Source organism: Schistocerca serialis, chromosome 7 (assembly GCF_023864345.2).
Source record: "Schistocerca serialis cubense isolate TAMUIC-IGC-003099 chromosome 7, iqSchSeri2.2, whole genome shotgun sequence".
Lineage (NCBI taxonomy): Eukaryota > Metazoa > Arthropoda > Insecta > Orthoptera > Acrididae > Schistocerca > Schistocerca serialis.
The window spans coordinates 577,586,502-577,610,379 of record NC_064644.1 but is presented as its reverse complement, the minus strand read 5'-3'; the positions used below and the strand labels follow the sequence as shown (position 1 = coordinate 577,610,379).

Here is a 23,878-nt window from a genome sequence, read left to right as displayed (position 1 = left end):
ATGGTCATTCACCCTTCTACTAACAGAATGCCCATCTAGTAATGAAGAATGAATAAAAATCTTGTCTATGGCTGTGCTACTGTTCCCCTGCACCCTGATTGTGCTTTAGATCAGTGTGCTTTAGATCATATAAATTTAGGAAGTCTTCCAACATCCTCTTTCTTGCACAGTCACATACAAAATTATTATTGAAATCACCACATACAACTAATTTTTGGTACTTTCTATCAAGTGAACCATGATTAAAGTGAACAAGCTTGAGCAGAAATGCTCTGAAGTCAGAGTTAGGGAACATATAAATAACAACAATTACAAGTTTAGTTTCACTAAATTCAGTTGCCCCTGAACAACATTCAAGTTCCAGTTCAGTGCAGTGCCATGATATGTCTATGAACTCAAATGGAATACTGTTTTTTACATACATGCCCCCCCCCCCCCCCCCCCCCGCCCACCACTACCACCACTACTCTGCAAAGAACTCCGTGAAAAACAGTCAGCTAATCTGTATCTTGGTAAAGGAATTGTCAAATTATTTAAGTGGTGCTGTGACATACCAATAATGTCAGAGTCATCATCTATAAGCAGATCACTAATATATCTCTTTTCTTCTTCTTCTTTCGATTTGGGCCATCTTTGGACCACGTTCAACAATTCACTTGCCCGGCTTTTTGATCTTTTTTTCTCTCTTCCCAATATTTCCTCATCATTTTCGAGTGGTTCCTCCTCCGCTCTTCCGACCATTTCCTGTTATTATTCTTTAGTTTCGTTTCTTCTGGAAAACACTTAATTTCGTTCACTATTTGTCTAAACTTTTCCCTGTCCCTGATTGACTCACGGGTGACATTAAAATAGGCCAAATCCTTTTTCACCATCTGTATCCATTTATTGTTGGTTTTTTCGTTCCTGTTACTATGTTCAAACACTTTTCTTGTTAGTCTGTTTCCATCCATCCTCGACAGGTGACCATAAAACGTTAGTCTGCGTTTACGCATTGCCTCACTCACTTTCTCAATAGTTTTGTATATTTCCTTATTACTCTTTAGCTTGTACTCTTCTCCAATCTTTCTCGGTCCTAATATTTTTCTCAAAATTTTCCTTTCTTTCTTTTCCATGTTTTCTATTTCCCCCTTTTTGTTAAGAGTTAGGCACTCCGATGCATACAGGCATTCTGGTCTAATGACAGTTTTATAATGTCTTAATTTAGCTTGAATCGAAATGTTTTTTTTGTTATATATGTCTTTGGTTTTTTGAAAAGCAAATTCCATTTTCCTTGCTCTCGCCTGGTTTGCACTCTTGTCTAAACCATTCACTTGAATTATTTCACCTAAATACTTAAATTTTTCTACTCTCTTAATATTGCCGTATTTAGTAATAAGATTTTTCTTGTTATTTCTATGATTAGACATATACACGGTTTTTTCAAATGAAATCTGCAGTCCAGCTCTGGCCGAAACTTCTTGTAGTTTCTCCAGGTAGTTCTGAGCTATTTCTTCGTTTTCTGTAATTATTGCCAGATCGTCTGCAAAAGCTAAACAGTCCACTTCTATTTTTTCTTTTTTTGTTCCAATTCTGATGTCATTCTTGGTGCCTTTGAGTTCTTCTTTCCATATTCTCAATATCTTTTCCAGTACGCAGTTGAAGAGGATTGGGGATAAACCATCACCTTGTCTAACACCTGTTTTAATTTCGAACTTCCTTGAAATTTCACCCATAAATTTAACTTTGGCCTTACTGTTTGTTAGCGTCTGTTTGATAATTTGAATTGTTTTCGTATCGACCCCAAATTCTTCCAATACTTTCAGTAATGTTTCTCTATCTACCGAGTCGTATGCTTTTTTGAAATCTACAAATACTATTGCAAATCTCTGGCCTCTTGAGATTCTGTAACGAATTAGTGTTTTCAGGTTAAATATTTGTTCAACACAGGATCTACCTTGTCTAAAACCTGCTTGATATTCACCTATTTTTTTATCCAGAACTGGCTCCACGATTTGAAGTAATTTCCTTGACAAAATTTTGTATCCTACTGGTAGTAGCGAGATCCCTCTATAATTATTAACATTCATCTTATCCCCCTTTTTGTGTAGTGGGTGTATCAGGGCACACTGCCAGTCTTCAGGAATTCTTTCTTCGTCCCAGATCTTCTTAAACATATGTTCCAAAACTTGTGGGAGGTTGGTATCCATTATTTTTAGGATTTCTGGTACTATGGAGTCTTCACCTGGGGCTTTATTGTTTTTTAGACTGTGTATTATGTGTTTTATTTCTTCAGCGTCTGGAGGTTTTGACTCGGTATTAGTATTTCGGTGGTTTTCAAAACTCATTTTATCTTTGGGTGGTTCACAATTTAGTAGATTCTCGAAATATTTTGCTAATATTTCACAATTAGTCTTGTTTGTCAAACCTAGCTTGTTCTCTTCATCTTTAAAACATAAATTTGGGGATTGGTATTTGGTTAGCTGTTTTCTAAAAGTTTTGTAGAAATCTCTAGAATTATTTCTTTTAAAGTCTTCCTCAATCTGTTCTAGGTTATCCTGAAATTGTCTTCTTTTTTTATTATGGAAATGCTTAGCTGTTTCTCTTCTCTGGATTTTAAAATTGTCAAGATCTTGAGGATCTTTTGTGGAGTTCCATTTCTGCCACAATTTCTGTCTCTTCTCCAGGTTCTCATCACATTCATTGTCCCACCATGGATGTCTTCTTACTCTTTTCACGAGACAATTTTCTTTTGCTATTTCAACTATTTCGTTTTTGATCTCCTCCCATCCCGCTTCCTTATTTATTGTGGATATGCCATCGCTATCTTTGTGCAATGCTCTTTGAAACCGTTGTTTAATTTCTTCATTTTTTAACGTTTCTGTGTTATATTTTGGAATTTTGTAAAAGGTTTTCTTCTCTTTTCGAAATGGGAGTGGTCTGAATTTAATCGTAGTCAAATAGTGGTCTGAATCAACATCAAGGCTTTTCAGCACTTTAGTGTTTTGAATTTCTTCTTGACAATGAAGTGAGATAGCCACATGGTCAATTTGGAATTCTCCGAGAAGTGGATTTGGTGATCTCCATGTTTTAGTTTTTCGGCTCAGCTTTTTGAAATGTGTTGCCATTATTTTCAAGTTGAAATGCCTACATACCTCTATAAGCCTTTCTCCATTTTTTGAAGTTCTTTTGTGACCTGGGAAGAGGCCTACTGTTCCATGGTATTTTTTCTCCCTTCCTATTTGTGCGTTAAAATCGCCTACTAACATTTTTATGTTCTTCTTTGAGCATCTATCCAGTTCCATTTCAAGTATCTCCCAAAATTCTTCAACTTTCTCCGGGTTATTTTTGTTGTCCTGGTTTATGGGTGCATGGCAGTTGATTATAGAGTATCCTTTGTTTTTACATTTAATCTCAAGAATGGATAGTCTCTCAGAACTCGAGTAGAAGTTAGTAACTGAATCTAAAATTGAGTGATGTACCAGAAATGCTGTTCCCAGGTATGGCATTTGTTTCATTAAGATTTTACCTGGTTTTCCTTTAAATAAACGATAGTTTTCAAAATCTAAAGCAGTTTCATCTAAAAACCTTGTTTCTTGTAATGCACATATTAAAATTTCTTTCTGGTTCAGCTTTTCAATCAATAATTTCAATTTTCCTACTTTAATTAGAGAGTTTACATTTAGGGTTGCAAACATAGTTGCTTTCTTAAATTTCAGTGTTGAGGGCTGCATACATGTTGGTTGGGGTCCTCCAAAATCCTTTGACACCTTTGCATTGTTTCTACGAACAACGGAGGATTTGCCATTCGGTCTACCTCTTGGAGTAGTGTCTATCTTTGACGACGTTCCCATCATGCTTTGCAGTAATTGTTGGATAATAAATTGGGGGATCGGGTTGCCCCGAATCCGAAATTAAAACCAAGGTAGTAAGCCCTGGAGTTAGCTCTTCTGCTCTCTCTGCCGTTGGGAAATTGTTCCTCTTCCGCCATTGAGACCGTTGGCTGGGTTTCACCTAGTAACCCTAGGCAGGGGCCCTATGACAGGGTGCTACCATCTGGAGCCGGACGGACCCTGGTTTTTTTACGAGGTTGTTACTCCTCCCCCTCTCTTTTATTTTGATGAAATATGCTAATTCCTTCACTACTTGGATAACTGACCTCCTTTGAAGGTGATTCTTGTGTTAAAGGGACTTCAACCTAAAGAGGTGCAACTCCAAAACCAACTACTGCCCATAAGTGATCCCATCACCAACCACTACACTGGTCACCTATATGCTTTAACAACCTCCCCTTCCCATACCTATTGAGGTGCAGGCCATGCCTAGTGAAACTCAATCTACTGATAGATTCAACTGGCACCATTGCAATGTGAGCCATTCCCTCCACAATCATCCCCCTCTCCAACCCCATGCCTAATAGCAGCATTAAGATGAAGCCTATCATGATGCCGAAACAGTTGCACGAAGTGCACATTAGTGCCACCAGTTTGAGTAGCTATCTTTACCAAGTCACTACCTATATCATACTCCCCGTCCCTATCAAGACTATTCCAAGCTCCACCCACAGTCACTACCTGATTCTCTTTTTAAAAATTCCTAAGTAACTCCCCTATGTTAACAGTCACCTGAGACAACCCGGCACTAGGCTTCACAATGCTCATGATCTGATACTTACTCCCCAACATTTCCTGCAACTGAAAATGATGTGACACTATTAAAGTTGACTTTATTTGAACTTATACAGTTCTGCACATTCTTGCCATGGAAGACACCTTAGTATTTGAAGTAAATGAAGGTATATATAACAGTAGTTGTGGTATTACTGTTTCATTGGATCTGTTTTACATTGCCCATCATTTTTAAATTTTACTGGCATACGTTTAATATAAAAATAAGTTGTAACTCTTGTACTGTTTGTTCAAGTACATATTTTTTCCACTAAGGCAAATAGGATGAAGATGCACCCGCTGAGGATGAAGCACTAGGAATCGACAGCAGAAATGATAGGACAGGTGTTGAAAAGGGGAATGAGATTGCACTAAAGCTGCAAATGTAAAAACAGCAATAGATGTGCCATCACCAACTACAGATGTCAGAAAATGTAAGTAAAACTTCTGTTAGATGAAATTATACAATCTCTGCTTAACAGCAATAATTATAAAAATTTTAAAGGCTTTATGTTCGGTGCTTGAGAATTAAATCTTTAAGGTTATAATACATTTGTTTATTCCTCCTTTATGCTCTGCAGATCCTATCATTGATGAGACAGTTCTGATATCCCATTACTAACTACATAAGAAGGCTCAGAAATTGAAAGAAGGCAATCACAAAGACAGTAAGTCAAGCTATGGAGAAAGAGTTGTGCACTCAAGCTAATTCTTAATGGAAAGAAATCAGTTCTTCTTCTTCTGCTGCTGCTACATCAATTGCAATTGTATACTGTTATAAAACATAGAATTTCCAAATATTGTGTGCAGTATGATTGTTCTCAGATAAATCAGCAATTGTGTGGCATTTTGCAGTTAAGTACTTTCATTTCCCTCTTTATTTAATGTTTTCAGATGATTACAAAGAGCTAATTACAATGCAAACACTCACAGCACTCTCTCTAATAGGTACAACATTGTATATTGTGGTTGCCAGGTAATCTGAGACATTCATTCCAGCACTTAATGTTTAAGCTTTTTAATATTGTATGCTTTCTGAATGGGGTGTTGGGAGTCACAACTGAAACTGGTATTTATTTTGTCTGTGTCATTCCCTGATTTATCATCTCTACAAACATTTTTTAAATGATGTTCTTATCAGCACCATTTGTGCTGAGAACAGAGGCAAAATGTCATTGAAGAACTGAAGTGGGTCATTTTTAAGATCTTCATTGCTGGTACTGGATATGAAAACAGATTTTATTGCCACATGTCTATACACAACATACTGCATTCCTTAAATCAGTTATTTAATTGCAAGTAAATGTTACCAGTCATTGGGTGAAAATTATGTTACTTTATGTACAGGTATTGTTTACTTACATATGGGTATTGTTATGGGCCCTATCGCCCTCAATTCTTTGCAAAGCTACTGGAAATACCTCTTTACAGTTTTTATTCTATGTGAGACAATTTACACTCTATGCTCCACCTTCCACAGTTGTTGAAAGTAATGTCAAACGATCTTTGACTCTAGTTATTCCTGACAGCAACTTCGGGGTGTCACAGTTGTGAGACTGTGGATTCAATTAGGGAGGAAGGCGATTCAAATTGCTATCCAGATTTAGGTTTTCCATGATCCCCCGCCCGCAAAAAAGATAAAAAATAAATAAATAAATTTGCTTGAGGAGAATGTTGTATGGTTGCTTTGAAAACACCACAGCTTATTTCCTTACTCCATCCTTCCCTAACTACCTTATCACCAACAGGATGTTAAAACTTCGTCTCCCTTCCTTTATTTCTAATAGTGACGTTCTTAAGAGATCATAATTATGTAACTGCAACGACCTTACTCTGACAAGATAGATCGCCCTGGGTGCTGCACTGATCATGTCTAGTGCTTTACATTGAATCCTAAAGACCTATTGTTACTCTTTGTTTGTTACAAGTGTGAATCTTTGGTCTGAGTCTCAACAAATCTCTCTTTAAATATACAGATAGTGCCATTACTACCAGCTCAACACATTTGATTTAGTGCCTTTATTGTTACCTTGGAAGAACAAATATGTTTTTAAACCATACCACTTTAGCATACTGTAGCCAAAGAGTCTGTAGGTGTCTGAAATCCCAACAACTTCAAAATACAGAATTTCTTCTTGATTAGCCTTGGGGTTATCATGGGAAATTAGTTGAGTGATAACACACTTAATACTGAATACACATTTATTGGTCACTCGTACATATAACAAAGAATGGCTGTTACACATCTGTGTGTCAAAAGTTCACACAAGAACAACTAGTCCAAAGAAGGAAGGTGCCAAAGATAGGGCACTCTGGGCCAGAGACACCACAGAGTCCACATGGCAGAAACACCTGGGCGGAAGGTCTTTAGCAGGATTATGAATAGCGTGCACGAGTGGCTTGTGATCAGTGTAGAGCGTGAAGGATCACCTCTCGAGGTCACTACGAAAATGTTTAATCACCTCGTACACTGCACGAGCAGCTCATGGTCAAATACCGACCACGTGCACTGCTTTTTAGTCAAGTTTCTGGGAAAAGGAGCGGCGGGGCTGTATGGAGTCGGCGGTGTGTTTCTGTAAACAGCGCCCACAGCTGAATCACTGGCATCAGTCATGATCGAGACATGGGCCTCAGGATCAGGGTGGGCGAGTGTGATGGCTTTGGCTAGGGCAGTTTTAAGGTTACCAAAAGTGTCGAGCATAGGTTGGGTCCACTCCAACTTCCGTTTTCCTGTGGTGTTCTTACGGGAGAGAGTGTCGGTGAGGGCCATTTGGATGGAGGCAGCTTGAGGAATATGGTGGTGGTAAAAGCTTGCCATATGCAGAAAATGACGGAGCTGAGCATAATCCTCAGGGAGAGGAAGTTTAAGTATGATTTTGGTCAGAGGCCGTTGGCAGAGACGGCCTCACTGCCAACAGCATGGTAATCAACTGTGATACATCTCAACTATGTTCCACATCTGTTGACTGAATCAAGGTGAACTTGAGGCTCCTCAGCAGAGGAGGAAAAGATAAGGATATCGTCTAAGTAAGTGTAGGCAAAAGGCAGAGGGAGCAAAATGGAATCAATGAACCACTGCCATGTCTGTGCAGCATTTTTCAATCTATTAGGCATGTAACAGTATTCAAATAGGTCGAAGGGAGTGATGATGGCCATCTTCGGAATATCCGGTGGCTGCATAGGCTTCTGGTGACACGCTATGGAACAATCTAATCAGAGAAAAAGATAAAACCATGAAGCAACTGCATGAAATCTTGGGTACGTGGAATGGGGTAGTGGGCATTAAGGGACCTGAAGTCCCCACACATGCGTAAGGTGCCATCCTTTTTGGGAACAAGGTGAATAGGGATGACTAGTTGCTATCAGAGGGGCGGAGGATGCCCGAAGCCAACAGATCCTGAACAATCTCTTTGGCGGACACCAAGTTTGGAAGCGTTAAGGCACCTGGCCTTATAACAAACATGTGGGCTGTTGGTGGTGCAAATCTTATGGCAAGTTCCATTACTGATGGCTGATAATTGCATAGAGTAGTCAGCATGAGGGGTCAAGAAGGTATCCACAGGCAACGTCGGTTCACTGACCTTGATGAACCAGTACGATGTAGGCAGGGCGTCGGCTGCAGTCAGTGACAGAAGGTGAAATGCAAGAGTGAAGCGGCTCGAAGAATCAGGAGAGGCGCATGCAGGTGTGTCTTGGAAATTCATCCGCGGCAATGTGAAAAAAACAGCTGGCGGTGCAGTGCTCAATACTGGAGAGGACTCTGTAGTGGCATGTGCTGGACTGCCTTGCTGCAGGGCTGCAGATAGGCGATGTATGGTATGCCATGCATGTGACAATTCAGCGGAGGCAGAGGCAATGTGAGTGCATAAGTAATCATTCTGGGTGCGAAATTCGTCAATCTGGGAGCACACCTATGACAGATCAGAGAGCTCTGTGGTTATGCACTCGACCAGGGAAGCACCATGGAAAATGTAGCCAAGGAGGCAGAGAACGAAGTGGTGCTGAACTCAGGTGTGCACGGAACTGTAGAGCCAGATGAGTGGCAGAGCGTGGCGGCCTGCAGGTGTGGTGAAAGTTCGTAATGGTGTAGAAAATCCTACATGATCACACGTTCATCCACATTGGCAGTGTGGAAGGTCCAAGGGAAGGTGTGAACTGGTGAGAGGTGAAGTGACATCTTGATGGAGCCATAGACTGCAATGGGAGAAAGATTGGCAGCAATCAAGGTGAGGGTAGAGGGGGATAGCGCATCGACAGCATGCTTGGTCGGTACGATGCTAATGTTGGTGCCAGTGTTGATGAGAAAGCAGATGCCGGTTGAGATATCTGTGACATGTAGGTATCGCATTGCTGAAGCGGGTGGTGCAGCGTCAGAAGATAGGCACTGTGAAGGTACGTGGCAGGACATGGCGCCTAAATGTGCCCACCAGTCTTGTTTGGGTAGGTGCAGAGTGCTTGCCAGTTGCGGGTGGCATTCATGTAAGTAGCATGGAACCAGTTCAGCAAGTAGGCTGGTTGGTGGGATACCACGCAGTGCGAGCAGGGGTTGCGGCTGACTGCGGTGGAGCCGGTAGCCAATCAGATCGCTGCTCGGGCGAGGATGGCAGCTGTTGGGAGCCTGCTGGCAGTACATCCTGTAGGTCGCTAGGTGGCAGCTCCTGACAGGCAGTTGAGGTGCCTCAGCTGGATATGTCGGTCGTCACAGTGACCAATGATGCCACAAGCCTGATCTGCCACGCGTAACTGAACCTTGAGTGGATCAGCGGCCTGGGACAGTAGATGAAGCTGCAGGTCTGGAGGCAATTTGACCATCCACAACATCCAAAGGGCGGCATCAGGCAATGCTTGGTCATCGATTAAAGCACGTAGGTGCCACCAAAGTTGAAAAGGGGTGCGGTCATCAAGATGCTCCTTGTGAATAATGTGATGGATCGCCTCCACCGGAGGGTGGGAAAGGTGCCTGATAAGCAGTGATTTGGCCATTGAATATTTGTGTGAGGTGGGCAGCGAGAGGAGCAAGTTGCTGATGAGGTCCATACGTGCATGGAGATGGCTCACCAGGCAGACAAAACGGGTGCCGTCGTCGGAAATGCCGTGGATGTCCAGGAGGTGGTCCACTAAGGCAAACCAAGTTTTTGGATTGTCTTTTTGCAATGCGGGTTGCTTAGGGAACCTGCCTGGGTACACATGTTGAGGCAGCATCAGCAGATGGAGATCAGTATGGGCAGAGCTGGACACCTCTGACACCGAAAGTGCGGTAGCAGTGTGTCGCCCAAGGTCTGAGTGGGGCGGTGGCTGCAAGTAGCATATGGAATGGAGTGGGCAGACGAGGCAGCATGCATACAAGCCAGCAAGGTGAGTCCAATCACCAAGCCTGACTAGGAGCGCTACGCGATTGTAATGGCCTGTGCCGTAGCAACAGTGAGCGGTGGCCAGCTGTGGTGGAGCGACGGACCCGGTAACCAGTGCGGGTGGAATGGCCGGCGCCATTATAAAAACAAGCAGAAGGTGCTCATGGTGCAACCATGGTGTGATAATTGTGGAAACCAGCATGGTCGAAGCAGCATGTGCGGAGGGGGTGGGGGGTTGAAGGGACACTATGTAAATGAGAATGTGCTACCCTGTGTGTAGAAATGTTTGATTCGCAGTTCTGGAAATTCGCTGGCACATCAGGCCATCCTGAAAGTAATGACGAACGTGAAGGATAAACCAAAATGTCTTTAACTGGAATGTCCTTTAAGCTGTGGTTAGATGGTGGGCACTGTCCATGTGTGGCTGTTGTTTTGCTGTTGCACTAGGCGGTGGCCGTGTTGAAGCGATTAAGGTTAGGTGGCTGCAGTCATGGCCGGGCATAAATAAGTCTTCACTTTTAACCAAGTTTAAAGGAGGTACACTTGTCCACACATGGTTGCAATTGGCAGAGTTGAAGGGACTGTGTTGCATTTGCACCGAAAGTCACAGGTAGATTCATTGTGGCGTAAACATGGAGGTCTGGCATGCGATGTGAGTGAATGATGAAAACAAGCACAAATAACACTGGATGAGAGGTTGACAGTGTCAGTGTCACAACTGTGGTCATCACGGTAGATTATCCGAGAGATAACACTTAATATTGAATACACATTTATTGGTCACTCTTATATATAACAAAGAATGGGTGTTACACATCTGTTCACACAAGAACAGCTACTCCAAAGAAGGAAGGTACCAAAGATAGGGCACTCCGTGCCATACATGCCACAGCCTCTTTGCCTTTACAGTACCTTTAAGACTAGACTCTAAATGCACACTATAGTATATGCCATTCATGATGGATAGGCCTAATCTTTCAGATTGCTCACATCCTGTCTCTTTCATTCTACGGACTATATTGACTTATAAGGAGAACTATAATTAAGAACAAATCTGATTCAGATACGGCATGCCACAAGGTTCTGTGCTCAGGCCACTACAACTCCTTCTCTACGTAAATAATTTCCCAGAAAATGTAAAGCAGAAACTTACAATTTATGCCAATGACACTACAATTCAGTGTGCCAAAGTCAAAGTAGGGGCTGGAAATGGGAGCACTCCTAAATAATGAAACCAGAAATAGGTATCTAGCACAAAACAGTCTTTTTATAAATCAATCTAAAACAATGAATGCAGTATTTAAAAAAAAGTGAGGCATATAATATGAATATTTAATTAAATGAAGAGGCTATTTAGGAAGTGACAAAAATTTTTTATGAACTGTTATAGATAAGCACATAACATGAGAGGAGCTCATAGGTGTACTTCGTAAAAAGATACAAAGAAAGTATTTCCTCATGTGCAAAACAGCAAAGGTTGTAGACTTGTTCCCACATCTGTCCTATTTGATTGATACATGGGGAAATGCACAAGCTAACTACTTATAAAAAATGTTTACAGTTTAGAAAAGAGCAATGAGGTTGTAGTGATCCATGCCATTCATGGAAGAGCATGTATCACACACGTCAAATATAGAGCTCAGGGTAAAGATGTGCGTTATCACAATTAGTTTGTAAACATCAGGCCACATAGTGTGGAAAGTATTACCGAACAGGTGCGGTGTCTACCTGTTGGAGAGCATTTGTAATCTCTATGGAGCAAGAAGAAATGAAGGAACTCTAGTACCATGGAAGATTTCTGGCACCAAGGAAGAAGAATGTGATGTATATAAGCGATTGTTGTTATATAACATTCACATAATGTTAATGAGAGGTCTTTGAGACAGTAATGTTAGTTAGTTCCTATGTAACGCGTAATCGTTTGTGAAAGTTTGTGACAATATACAGAGTTAATTGGAACCAATCTACACTTTATTTAAGCAGAGAAGCAGCGTTTTGTTTTATAGTCACTTTACTTACAGAAATCTGCACTGAAGAAAGAAGTTCAATCCCGCGGAAGAACTGGGCACAGCATAGCTGGACCTTAGGTAAATCACAAGAGTTGCAAGACTGAATATAAACACCATCCTAAACGGGGAGTGTTAAGGTGGCGGTGTAAAGTGTAGATGCATGGAGTAATATGTCTAGAACAGATCCTGCTGAAGCAGTCCAACACATTGCCACACTAGCTAAATACAGCAGTCATCACACACTATACACACTCCACATGGCAACTGTATGATTATAAGTAGAAATTTGCAGATAAAAACCAGATTGAAAGGAAGAAATTCCATAATAAATCAGTATCTACATGCCTCTACATCTACATGGATACTTTGCAAATCACACTCAAGTGCCTGGGACAGTGTTCATCGAACCACCTTTACAATATTTCTCTATTATCCCACTCTCAAATAGTGTGCGATTAAAATGAACACGTATATCTTTCTGTGCGAGCTCTGATATCCCATATTTTATTATGATGATCATTTCTCCAATGTGTAGGTTTGATTTGATTTGATTTGGTTTTTTATTGATCCAGTTTTATCATATAGCACAAATTGTACAATTGATATTGGACAGGTCCAAGATAAGTTACAATAATACATAGTATTAGCAATTAAAATTGGGTACCTACTACAATTAATTTTGTTACTTATTCAGAAATTCTCTGACAGAATAGAAACAGTGCTTTATTAGAAATGCCTTTAGTTTGGCTTTAAATATTGGATGAGTAGTATTTTTTATTTCCTCTGGTATCTTATTGTGTAGTATTACACCAATGTTAATTATGCTCCTCTGATAGGTGGTTGTTCTGTGATATTTTTGATGTATACTTGATTCCCTTCTGGTACTATAGTTGTGTACACTTTTTTTCTGTAGCAGTTTGCCTGTTTTCAGGAGGTAGTCCCTAGGGAACAAGATAGTTTCAAAAATGAATAAACTTGGAACACTTAGAACACCAAGCTCAGTAAAATGGGATTTACAGGACTCCCATCCTTTTAGGGCCACAAATTATTCTTAAAGCTCTTTTTTGCATTCTAAAAACCTTTACACTGTGAGTTGAGTATCCCCAGAAAATGATCCCAAATCGGTGTGGAACTGTGCATAGTATGCCTGCGGTACTGTTATTTTGCTTGTTGTAGCCTTTAAAATTCTTAGGCCACTGCGCACAGATGATAGTTTTCTACACAAGTTATTTATATGTGTGTCCCACTTTAAGTCTTGCTGAACCCAATGACCCAAGAATTTTGTGACACGTTTTCTGGGGAATCCTTTTTTAATTAGGCTTGAATAGACATTTGATTAGTTGGAGGAATTAAATGAAAATCGACACACACAGTTTATTCACTATTTATAATGAGTTTGTTTTTTGTGAACCACTCAGGAAGTCTTTTCATAGAACTTTCTGCTGTGGACCGCAAAGTTTCTGGATTGGATCCAGTGAGCAATATGCTGGTGTCATCAGCAAACAGGATAGTTTTTGTAGGACTCATATATTCAACTAAGTCATCCACATAAATCAAGAAGAGTAGTGGACCTTAGATTGGGCCCTGTGGTACACCATATTTTATGGGTAATCCCCTAGAAAGAAAGGAGTTGTTTCTTGTTTTATTCATTTTGTTGAATTCATACTGAAGTGATACCTTCTGCCTGCGGTTTTTTAGATATGAACACAACCAACTATGTGCTACACCTCTTACTCCTCGTCTTTCTAATTTTTCGAGCAGAATGTTATGGTCCAGGACGTCGAAGGCTTTTGATAGATCTAGAAAAATACCTGTAGCTAATTTATGTTGATCAAGGGATTTTAAAATGCAGTCTAAGAATTCGAAAATTGCTGTCTGTGTGGATTTAGACTTTCTAAAACCATTTTGTTGTACTGTAAGAGGTGCATATTTATTTATGAAACTTAAAAGCCTGTCATAAAAGAATTTTTCTAGAATTTTTGAGAAGGAACTTAACTGTGACATAGGTCGGTAGTTTGATATTTTTTCAGAAGAACCTTTTTTTAGCAGTGGTGAAACTTTTGCTATTTTAAAAATATCTGGGAATACACCATATTTTAAAGAGAAGTTGAAAATTTTTGCCAAGGGATTTGCTATGTGGTGAGCACATGCTTCTAATATGAAATCAGGTACTTCATCAAGACCACTTGACATTTTATGCTTAATGATTTAATTTTACTTATAATTTCATAGGGGTTTGTTTCATACACATATATAGAAGCATTGAAGGTCACTGACTTGCTGGAGAAACTTGGGACTGGTCCTTGACAGTGTACTTGAATGAGGTCTTCAGCTAGTGAGGTGAAGTATTCATTGAATTTTTCCACAACTGAATTTGGGACTGTGACTTTTGAGCCTTCTAGTGTTAATGATACATTCTTTTTCTTTGGCACTGAACTACAAGTTTCTTTCTTTATAACTCTCCACATGGATCTCATTTTGTTAGATGAGTTTCTTATCAAATTGTCATTCCACATAATTTTTGCCTCTTTGACTGCTCTACCATAGATTCTTTTGTAGGCTTTTGAATAATCTGCGAATTCTTGGGTTACTCTATATTTCTTACAAGAGTGCTGCAGAAATCTGTTTCTCTCACTGGAAATTTTTATGCCTTTAGTTACCCATTGCTTATTATAGTTAGGTTTTACTGTTTTTATTACTTTTGGAAATGCTACATTAAAATAGTGAAGAAAGATGCTCTGAAAACTCATGTACATGCTGTCAACATTGTTCTGAGTCGCGATGCTTTCCCAGTTCTCCTTCGCCAGTAAGAGATTAAAAATTCTAATGTTATCTTCAGAAGATGTTTTTTTTTTCAACTACTTTTCCGGAACTGCTACTACTTGTTGGCATTTCTATACACAGCAGCTGTGCCTCATGATCACTATAACCCACGCTCAGTACTCTGCTTGTGAATCTGTAAGTTGTTTCTGAGATGAATATTTGGTCAATAATGGAATTTGTGCATTCTGTTAATCTTGTTGGACAGTGTATTGTGGGGATCATATTGAATGTGTTGGTCATATTTATCAAAGCATCTCTGCTGCTGCTGTCTTTTGAAAAATCAATATTGAAATCCCCGCAAAGCACTATCTTCGTATTTAATGTACTGATCTTGTTCAGCAGAACCTCTAGTTTATTCATGAAGACTGACAGGTTTCCACTTGGTGCTCTATATATGTTAATAACTATGAAATTAAGCTCTGGCAGTTTGGTAATGGAAAGTTCAAAGTCTTTTTCAATTGAGTCAATATAACTTTTACTGACATCACAGAATTTTATTTGTTCTTTCACAAAGATAGCAGAGCCACCATGTTTGGAAAACTCTCGGCTAAAATGACTTGCTAATCTATATCCTGAGATTGAGGTTAATTTTACTTCGTCATTTCGTAGCCAATGTTCAGTAATACAAATTATGTCTATGTTTAGTGCATACTGGAGTAGTGCTTCCAACATGGAAATTTTATTTGTGACTGACTGAACGTTATGGTGTAGTATAGCAAAATCTGGGTACTTAGTAACTTTAGTTGAAACGGTTTCTGATTCTGTAACTAATGGCATTTCTAATACAGCACTTACCCTAAAAAATTGTCTGTATCTTTCTTGTGTGTGGCTTCTGTTCACTGGTGGCAATCAGCAGGTGAGTTAACTTCTGGAGCTTGTATAAGTTTTGCTTCATCCACATCTGTCCTCTTCGGTTTAAACCATTTCGTAATTTTCGTTTGGCTGACGACTTGATTGATTGTTTCTTGCCCAGTCGGTTTAAACCACATCGTAACTTGCATTTGGCCGATAGCACAACTTGGAACTCGTCTAAAGCACTTCTTAATCAGCGTTTCTTTGTCACTTATACTTTTTTCTTCACTCTTCTTCGAAATGCGAGTAGGGTGAAGTGGGGTAAGTGTAACCACGTTTTGGCATAGTTCAACTTTGACACCAAATTGCCAACTTGTTATTGAAGATATGATTTTGAAATTTCTCATGCTTAAAGTTTGACTTATTGACTTTTAAACCTTCTACATTTTGTTTTTGAAAAAAGAAATTATATGTTCAATTAATTGTTTTCAAAATTTTGTGTTGTGAGGTGGTTACACTTGCCCCATGATTCGGGGCAAGTGTAACCCCGCATTGTTGTACTCATACAGAGCATTGTAAAAGAGACTTGGGGTAAGTGACCTGATTACCCAATTTTTACTGAATTTGAGGATTTTTAAATTGTTAAAATATCTTAAATTTTACTCAAGATATGAACTATTTTGCACACGCCTCTTTGTATATTATGAAATACACAGAAAATGTTAGCTAAACTAAAAAATAAGTGTTGGCCTAAAGTAATTTATTATTTTAAATTCTACAAAAGTAATATTTTTTCTTTAGTAGGCAATTTAACAAAAATAATAAAATACCTAGTATCAAGAGAAAAGAAAAATTCACTTAATAAATTCACTGTCGTATTATTTTTCATGATAGTTGAACTAAAGTTGTTGGCAATTTGTGTTTAACGCTAAACTGCCCTAATTCAACTTATTATATTCCACTTAGGCCCTAACTACTATTTAGTCACTGAATGTTGTATGAATCAAACGTAACACCAAATGTCAGGTCTCCCCTGTGACTCAAAAGTAGGCTTGGGCAGCACTGAAATGACATCAGAGGATGGAATTTCTGTCTCATCTCTTCTATCAGGTCAGTAGAATGTGGTGCCATGCTTTGTCTTATTTTTGCATATGAGGAAAATCACTTCTGGATCTCCTAAATCACTAATTTTGGTAACTTGGCCAATAAAATGAACTTTCTTACATTTTGTTGCAAAAGCTACCAGAACATAGTTTCCAACTGTAATTTTATCTTTGGCTTCAAAAAAATTTGCCTCTTTTTCTTCTTCACAGTTTATCATTTCTTTCCTGAGATCGTCCAGTGTTATTAGGTCCCATTTTCTTCATCGCCACTTATTAAAGATAGGCCTCCTTCAGTTTCACTTTCTTCACTTGTTGATACAACTTCCAGTCTTTTTTTCTTGTTACCCACTTGAGCAGTCAGGGATTTTTTTCCACAACATTCCGAGATGCCATTTCGGATAAAGTAACAGCACTTTGTTTGAAAGATTTACTTTTCATTACCAAGCCTTTTTTCATATCGATAATGCTTTTACCTTTCGCTTTCTCCTTGTTATTCTTGTTCCCTTTGAAATCTTTTTCTTTATAGATGGCATCTTGAAAAGTGATGACTTCAGCTCCTGGTGCAATCCTTTTCTTCTTTGTTTTACCAGTGGGACTACACTGTCAGACTGTGTCATATTTTATAAAATGAAACGTGGTTTAAAAATATAGTAGACTTAAATAAAAAATATAACATATCTCACACAAACTCAGTAGGCCTACAAATCCAGCACATCAGGTATTCTGGTATCCATATGTACAGGAAGGCCAGTTTAGTTGATCTAGTGTGATAGCAAAAACAAGGTTACGGCTTAAATAAATAAATCTGTTCCGGTAAGTTTGTTTGGGGCAAGTGTAACCCCCCCTGGTTACACTTGCCTCACATCGGAAAAAGTTGGGGTAAGTTTAACCATGCCTGGCATATCAAGAGCTTTATCAGTTGAGTAAAATGAATCTCATATTTAAAATTGTCATGTAAAAGTTATTTTGTTACCAAAAAATTGTGCAGTTATCTTTAAAACTGCAAAAATGACAGACCACCAAATTCTGAGCATGTCACTCACTCGCAGAGTGAAAATGTAGATGTCAATTGAAGTCCAAAAATTAATTATTAATTTATATCAGATTTGACAACTTATGGTTAAATATAATAAAGAAAGGAGTAAATTAATGTGTGTGATAGGTCAGAGGTAAAAATACAGCTTCTTTAAGGCACCATAAGCCATGGTTTCACTAACCCCATGGTTACAATTATCCCACTTCACCCTACATATTTTTTCGGCTAGTAATTTCTTTCCTGGCGTATTTAAATGAAGTCCACGGACTGTATGGAACCTTCGCTCCAATCTGTTTATGTCTACAATATCGACATTCTTAAAGTTAGTGCATATTTCAGTGATACACTCTTTTGCAACATTAATTTCGCGGTTCACACACGACCAGGGTGGTAAATCATGACGATGCGGGATATTCACAATGAGTACATTTGTGTGGGTCAAATTATTTAAACATTTCCTCATTTCTGTAATCAGCTTGTGTGTCTCGTTTCTATAGACGTCGTTTGATCCTCCTATTAACACAGCGAAATCATCTTTATTCAAACTAGCTACGTCTGTTGATGTTGTTAGGTCCGTTATTTCACTCAATGGAGCCCCTGGCTTTATGAAACCAGATGCCTTAAAACTACATGTTCTCATCAACATTGCAGAAATTTCACGGCCGTGACTATCAGCTAACACACAGATTGTTTTGTGTTTCACACTTTTTGTAACCGGAGGATTTAAGATTCTTCTTCTCACCTGACTAGTGTTGTTTTTTTGCCGCACCTAATCTAAATGTTCTTCAGTTTGCTTTTTCGCTGGAGATACGTTTTTTAACGTAGTTTCCTTTGTTGCATTGAAGTCTGTGGTAGTTTAGGTGTGCGCACTTATTTTCGGAGCTTTTAGAATATCTCCTGACGCAGTATTTTCACCGTTTGACCTACTTACAACGAGCAACGGTTTGCCTACTTTGTTTTCCAACTTTTCAACCCTTTCCGACGTGTCCACTGAATCCACGGCACCCAAAAGAGTTTTTTTGCACTAAATTTTCACTGTCTTTCACATCTTTTACCTTCTGAGTACAACTTCCTTAAGTCATTCTCTTCCATTTTCCCGAGACTGAGTCTTCTTTCTTCATTAGCGTCTCACGTTTTTCAGATTGTAGTTTACTTATTTCCACCTTTTGAGCGTCTATTGTAAACTGTAGACTGGGTATCCGTTCGTTCAGCTTCTGTATTTCAGTCTTACAACTTGCACACGTTTTCCTTTTACCACCGAAATTTACGTTTTTTCGTGGAAGTACATTATACACTTTCAACTTGGTCGCCATCTTGCACGTGTCAGTGATATTTTTTTGCTTTTGGAGGTGAAAGTTGATGATTGAAATTTTGTGAGAAGATTCCTCCGCCTTTTTTTTTAAATGGCGTCCATCCCAAATCCTGTATGATATCTGTGAAATTCTCACCCCTATTTTGCGATAATGCAAAACGTGCTGCTTTTCTTTGGACTTTCTTGATGTACTACGTTAATCCTATTTCGTAAGGATCCCAGATCGTGCAGCAGTATTCCAAAAGAGGACGGACAAGCATAGTGTAGGCAATCTCTTTAGTACATCTGCTAAATTTTCTAAGTGTTCTTCCAATAAATGCAGTCTTTGGTTTTCCTTCCCCACTAAATTTTCTGTGTGTTCTTTCCAATTTATATTTTTTGTAACTGTAATTCCTAGGTATTTAGTTGAATTTATGGCCTTTAGATTAGACCGATTTATCATGTAACTGAAGTTCAATGGATTCCTTTTAGTGCTCATGTGGATGACCTCACACTTTTCATTATTTAGGGCCAATTCCCAATTTTCACATCATTTAGATCTCTTTTCTAAAACATTTTGCAATTTGTTTTTATCTTCTGTTGAGTTTACTAAATGATGAATGACAGCATCATCTACAAACAACCTAAGATGGTGTCTCCTAAATCATTTATTAGTTCATGAACAGCAGAGGGCCTATAACACTACCTTGGGGAACACCAGAAATCACTTCAGTTTCACTTGATGACTTTCCATCAATTACTATGAACTGTGACCTCTTTAACAGGAAATCATGAATCCAGTCACATAACTGAGACAATGTTCCATAAGCAAGCAATTTCACTACAAGCTGCTTGTGTGGTAGTGTCAAAGGCCTTTTGGACATCTATAAATATGGAATGAATTTGAAAACCCTTGTCAATAGTGCTCAACACTTTGTGTGAATAAATATCTAGTTGTGTTTCACAAGAATGATGTTTTCTAAATCTGGTTTGACTGTGTGTCAATACACCATTCTCTTCGAGGTAATTCATAATGTTCCAAAATCCTGCTGCATATCAGTGTTAATGATATGGGCCTGAAATTTGGTGAATTACTCCTACTACCTTTCTTGAATGTTGGCGTGACCTGTGCAACTTTCCACTCTTTGGGTATGATCTTTCGACAAGCGAGCAGTTGTATATAATTGTTAAATATGGAGCTATTGCATCAGCATTCTCTGAAAGGAACCTAACTGGTATACAGTCTGGACCAGAAGACTCGCTTTTATTAAATGATTTAAGTTGCTACACTACTCCAAGGATATCTACTTCTAAGTTACTTACATTGGCAGCTTTTCTTGGCTCAAGTTCTTGAATATTTACATCGTCTTCTTTCGTGAAGGAATTTTGAAAGGCTGTGTTTAGTAATTCTGCCTTGGCAGCACTCTCGTCAATAGTATTTCCATTGCTAGTGCGCAGAAATAAATTTTCGCTGTGGAAACTACTCTAAGCATCTCACATTGATGTCCACACTATATTTCAAGCTTCTGTAAAAGATCACCAATCTTCGAGATTTTGCATTCACTTGAATTTGGCATGCTTTTTTTTTTTGTTGTTTCTGCAACAGGGTTCTGACCCGTTTTGTGTACCAAGGGGGATCAAGCTCCATCATTTGTTAATTTATTTGCTATAAATCTCTCAGTTGGTATTGACACTATTTCCTTGAATTCAAGCCATATCTGGTCTTCACTTACGTTGTTAATTTGGAAGGAGTCGTGATTGTCTCTCAGGAAGGTGTCAAGTCAATTTTTATCTGCTTTTTTGAATAGGTATATTTTTTGTTTATTTTTGGAGGAGTTGGGGGTTACAATATTCAATCTCGCTTTTACAGACCTGTGTTTACTAATCCCTGTATCAACTTTTATGCTCGTTATTAGCTCAGGATTATTTGTTGCTAAGAGGTCAAGTGTGTTTTCACAATGATTTACTATTTGTGTGTGCTCATGAACTAACTGCTCGAAATAATTTTCAGGGAATGCATTTAGCACAATTTTGGATGATTTTTTATGCATACCACCTGCTTTAAACGTGTATTTTCGCCAACATATTGAGGGTAAATTAAAGTCACCACCAACTATAATCATTTGAGTCAGGTACGTGTTTGAAATTAAACTCAAGTTTTCTTTGAACCTTTCAACAATTGTATCATCTGAGATGGGAGGTCGGTAAAAGGCTCCAATTATTGTTTTATTCTGGTTGCCAAGGATGACCTCTGTCCATACTACCTCACAGGAACTGCCTGCTTCAATTTTACTGCAAGATAAACTAGCACTAACAGCAACAAATACGCCACACCTAACTGTCTTTCCGAACACCGTTAGGTTCGCCACAAAAATTTCGGCTGAACTTATTTCTGGATTTAGCCAGCTTTCAGTGCCTATAACAATTTGAGCATCAGTGCTTTCTTTTAGTGCTTGGAGCTCTGGTACTTTCCCAACACAGCTACGACAATTTACAAGAGTTATACTGATGGTTCCTATATCTACTTTCTTGCTATGTTCAACCTGCACCCTTTGTGACTGAAGCCCTTTTTGTAACCGACCCTGCCCACACCACACAGTTACCCTTTTAGCTGCCTCCTGCATGTAGTGGACTCCTGACCTATTCAACAGAACCTGAAACCCCACCTATAGCGCATGTCGAGTAATCTGCAGTTTATACAGTCGCAGAAATGTCTGAGCCTCTTATTCAGACCCTCCGCTCAGCTCTGTACCAAATGTCCACAATCGGTCCTGTCAACTATGCTGCAGATGGTGAGCTCTACTTTCATCTTGCAAGCAAGACCGGCAGCCTTTGCCACTTCTGTTAACCACTTGAAACCAGAGAGAATCTCTTCTGATCCGAAGTGATACACATCATTGGTACCGACATGAGCCACACCCTGCAGTTGGCTGCTCATTGTGTGCCTCATGGCATCCAGAAGGACCCATTCCACATCTGGAATGACTCCCCTTGGTATGCACATGGAGTGCACATTGGCTTTTTGTGCCAAAACAGTCTTGCTTATTTAGTGTGTGTTACAATTGCTGCAATATGAGAAAGACCTGTTTTGTTTTATCTAGTAGCAGACAGTGTCAAAATAGATGTAATCAAATCGAGAAACCATACCAGTCTTGGGTGCTGTACATATTAGCAGCTTTTTTGGTAATAGACAATAACATTTCAATTTTTCATGTAGCTTAATGTTTGATGAATTTTAAAAATGCTAGGACTAAAGGACTGAAGAGATTTGTACTGTCTTGCTTATCTTTTGTCTTTATTGGTTTTATTTTTCCTATATTTAATTTTATGTCACACAAAACAGAAAGTTATTAGCTAGTAGGCAATAGAGTGTGAAAATTTTCTGAACAGTTCTTACTCTCCCGGTCACAAATAATCCCACCCAGTGTTAAGTCTCTTTTTAAGGGGAGTAGGATGTCAAACCAGCTGACTGAGAGCAAGAGAGGCACCACAAGACTATTAATTTCCACTGTCTTGAACGTAGGTTTGATGGCTTCCATTACAAAATATACATATTTGAATTCCAAAGAGTGAAATAAAGTGACATGAGATAAAAGAATGCTGCACTTTGGCACACTTCAGAGCAAATTCCTCGAACATATGTGTTTTGGGTATCAAACACTTCATAAAGATGTGCACTACAAAATGAACATATTTTTGAAAAACCGATCTTTTTAAATTTTTTACATCCTATCTCAAAAGCTCGGGCTGGGGGGGTAGCTATCAAGTTTTCGACCCAGTTTGGAAATAAGTTGGTTGCCTTTAGTGAAGTAAAACTACTACAAAATTGATTACTCACTGAAGAAGACAAAGAAACAGGTATTGAGTTTACTAAACCAATAGTTTAGGGAACGATTGACCATCAGGAGGTGAGTGTAAGTGAAATTTCTATTGTGTCTGAGTCTTTGTTTAAAGTATTAAAAGAAGACAAATTAAGAATGAAGTGTGGTTACCATTAGCATTAAACAACTTTACATTTATGCAGACATGCTTAGTTGTGCCTCATGTAAATTTGCAGTTGTTAGTAGGTACTGTTCAGCTGATAAGATTTAAAGTAATACTGGATTTTTCAGAACAGATATCAACATGTACTTATCAAGACCCTGTATCTGTAGTACCGTTTAGGGGGAAGATACCATTTAGTTGGAAGATTCCTGGGAGTACCAAGGCTTGCTTATAATATCCGTCTTGTAGCAACGAGTACAAGATTTAGATTTAGAGAACACTTTGGATACACAAAGTATGCTGCAAGAACTAATTAGGATGAAATGTTCTGAATCTGATCTTTTAACTGAGTTACAGAAAAATTATTTATATTATATATTGATGACGTACAGCAAAGCTTTCTCAGATAAATCAGGAGAATTTGGTAACTATGTTTGTAGTTTTGAGATCAAAGATGAATTGCCTTTTTTTCTGTAAACCCTATCTGGTACCATTAAATGTACACTCAGCATACAAGAGGAGATTAATAAGCTGTTAGGAGGAGGAATAATAGAAAGGAGTTCTAGTACATGAAATAACCCATTATTAGCAGTGCATGAAGTGACAGGGAATTACATCTAGTGTTGGATGAACATACTCTAAATAAACACATAGAACCTGAAAGAGATTTACCAGTCAATAGAGATGAAATTCGACCAAGCGATGTATTTTAGCCTGATGGATCTCATGTATGGGTACTGGCAGGTCAAACTTGATGAGAATTCAAAAATTTACTTCTTTTTTGTATGAGGGTAACTCATACCAATTGAGAGTGTTGCCTTTTGAATGAAATATCTCAGTGTCAGT

General features: G+C 38.8%; 1 long non-coding RNA gene across 1 annotated transcript in view; it reads left to right on the top strand.

Annotated features, from left to right (window-relative positions):
• The window catches only part of LOC126412192 (uncharacterized), a 30,459-nt gene extending 25,030 nt beyond the window's left edge, over positions 1–5,429 (top strand). Inside the window, exons 3-4 of the long non-coding RNA XR_007575255.1 lie at positions 4,920–5,077; positions 5,225–5,429. This is a non-coding gene — a long non-coding RNA (uncharacterized LOC126412192). The remainder of the gene's footprint in view (positions 1–4,919; positions 5,078–5,224) is intronic.
• The last annotated feature ends 18,449 nt before the right edge of the window (positions 5,430–23,878 follow it).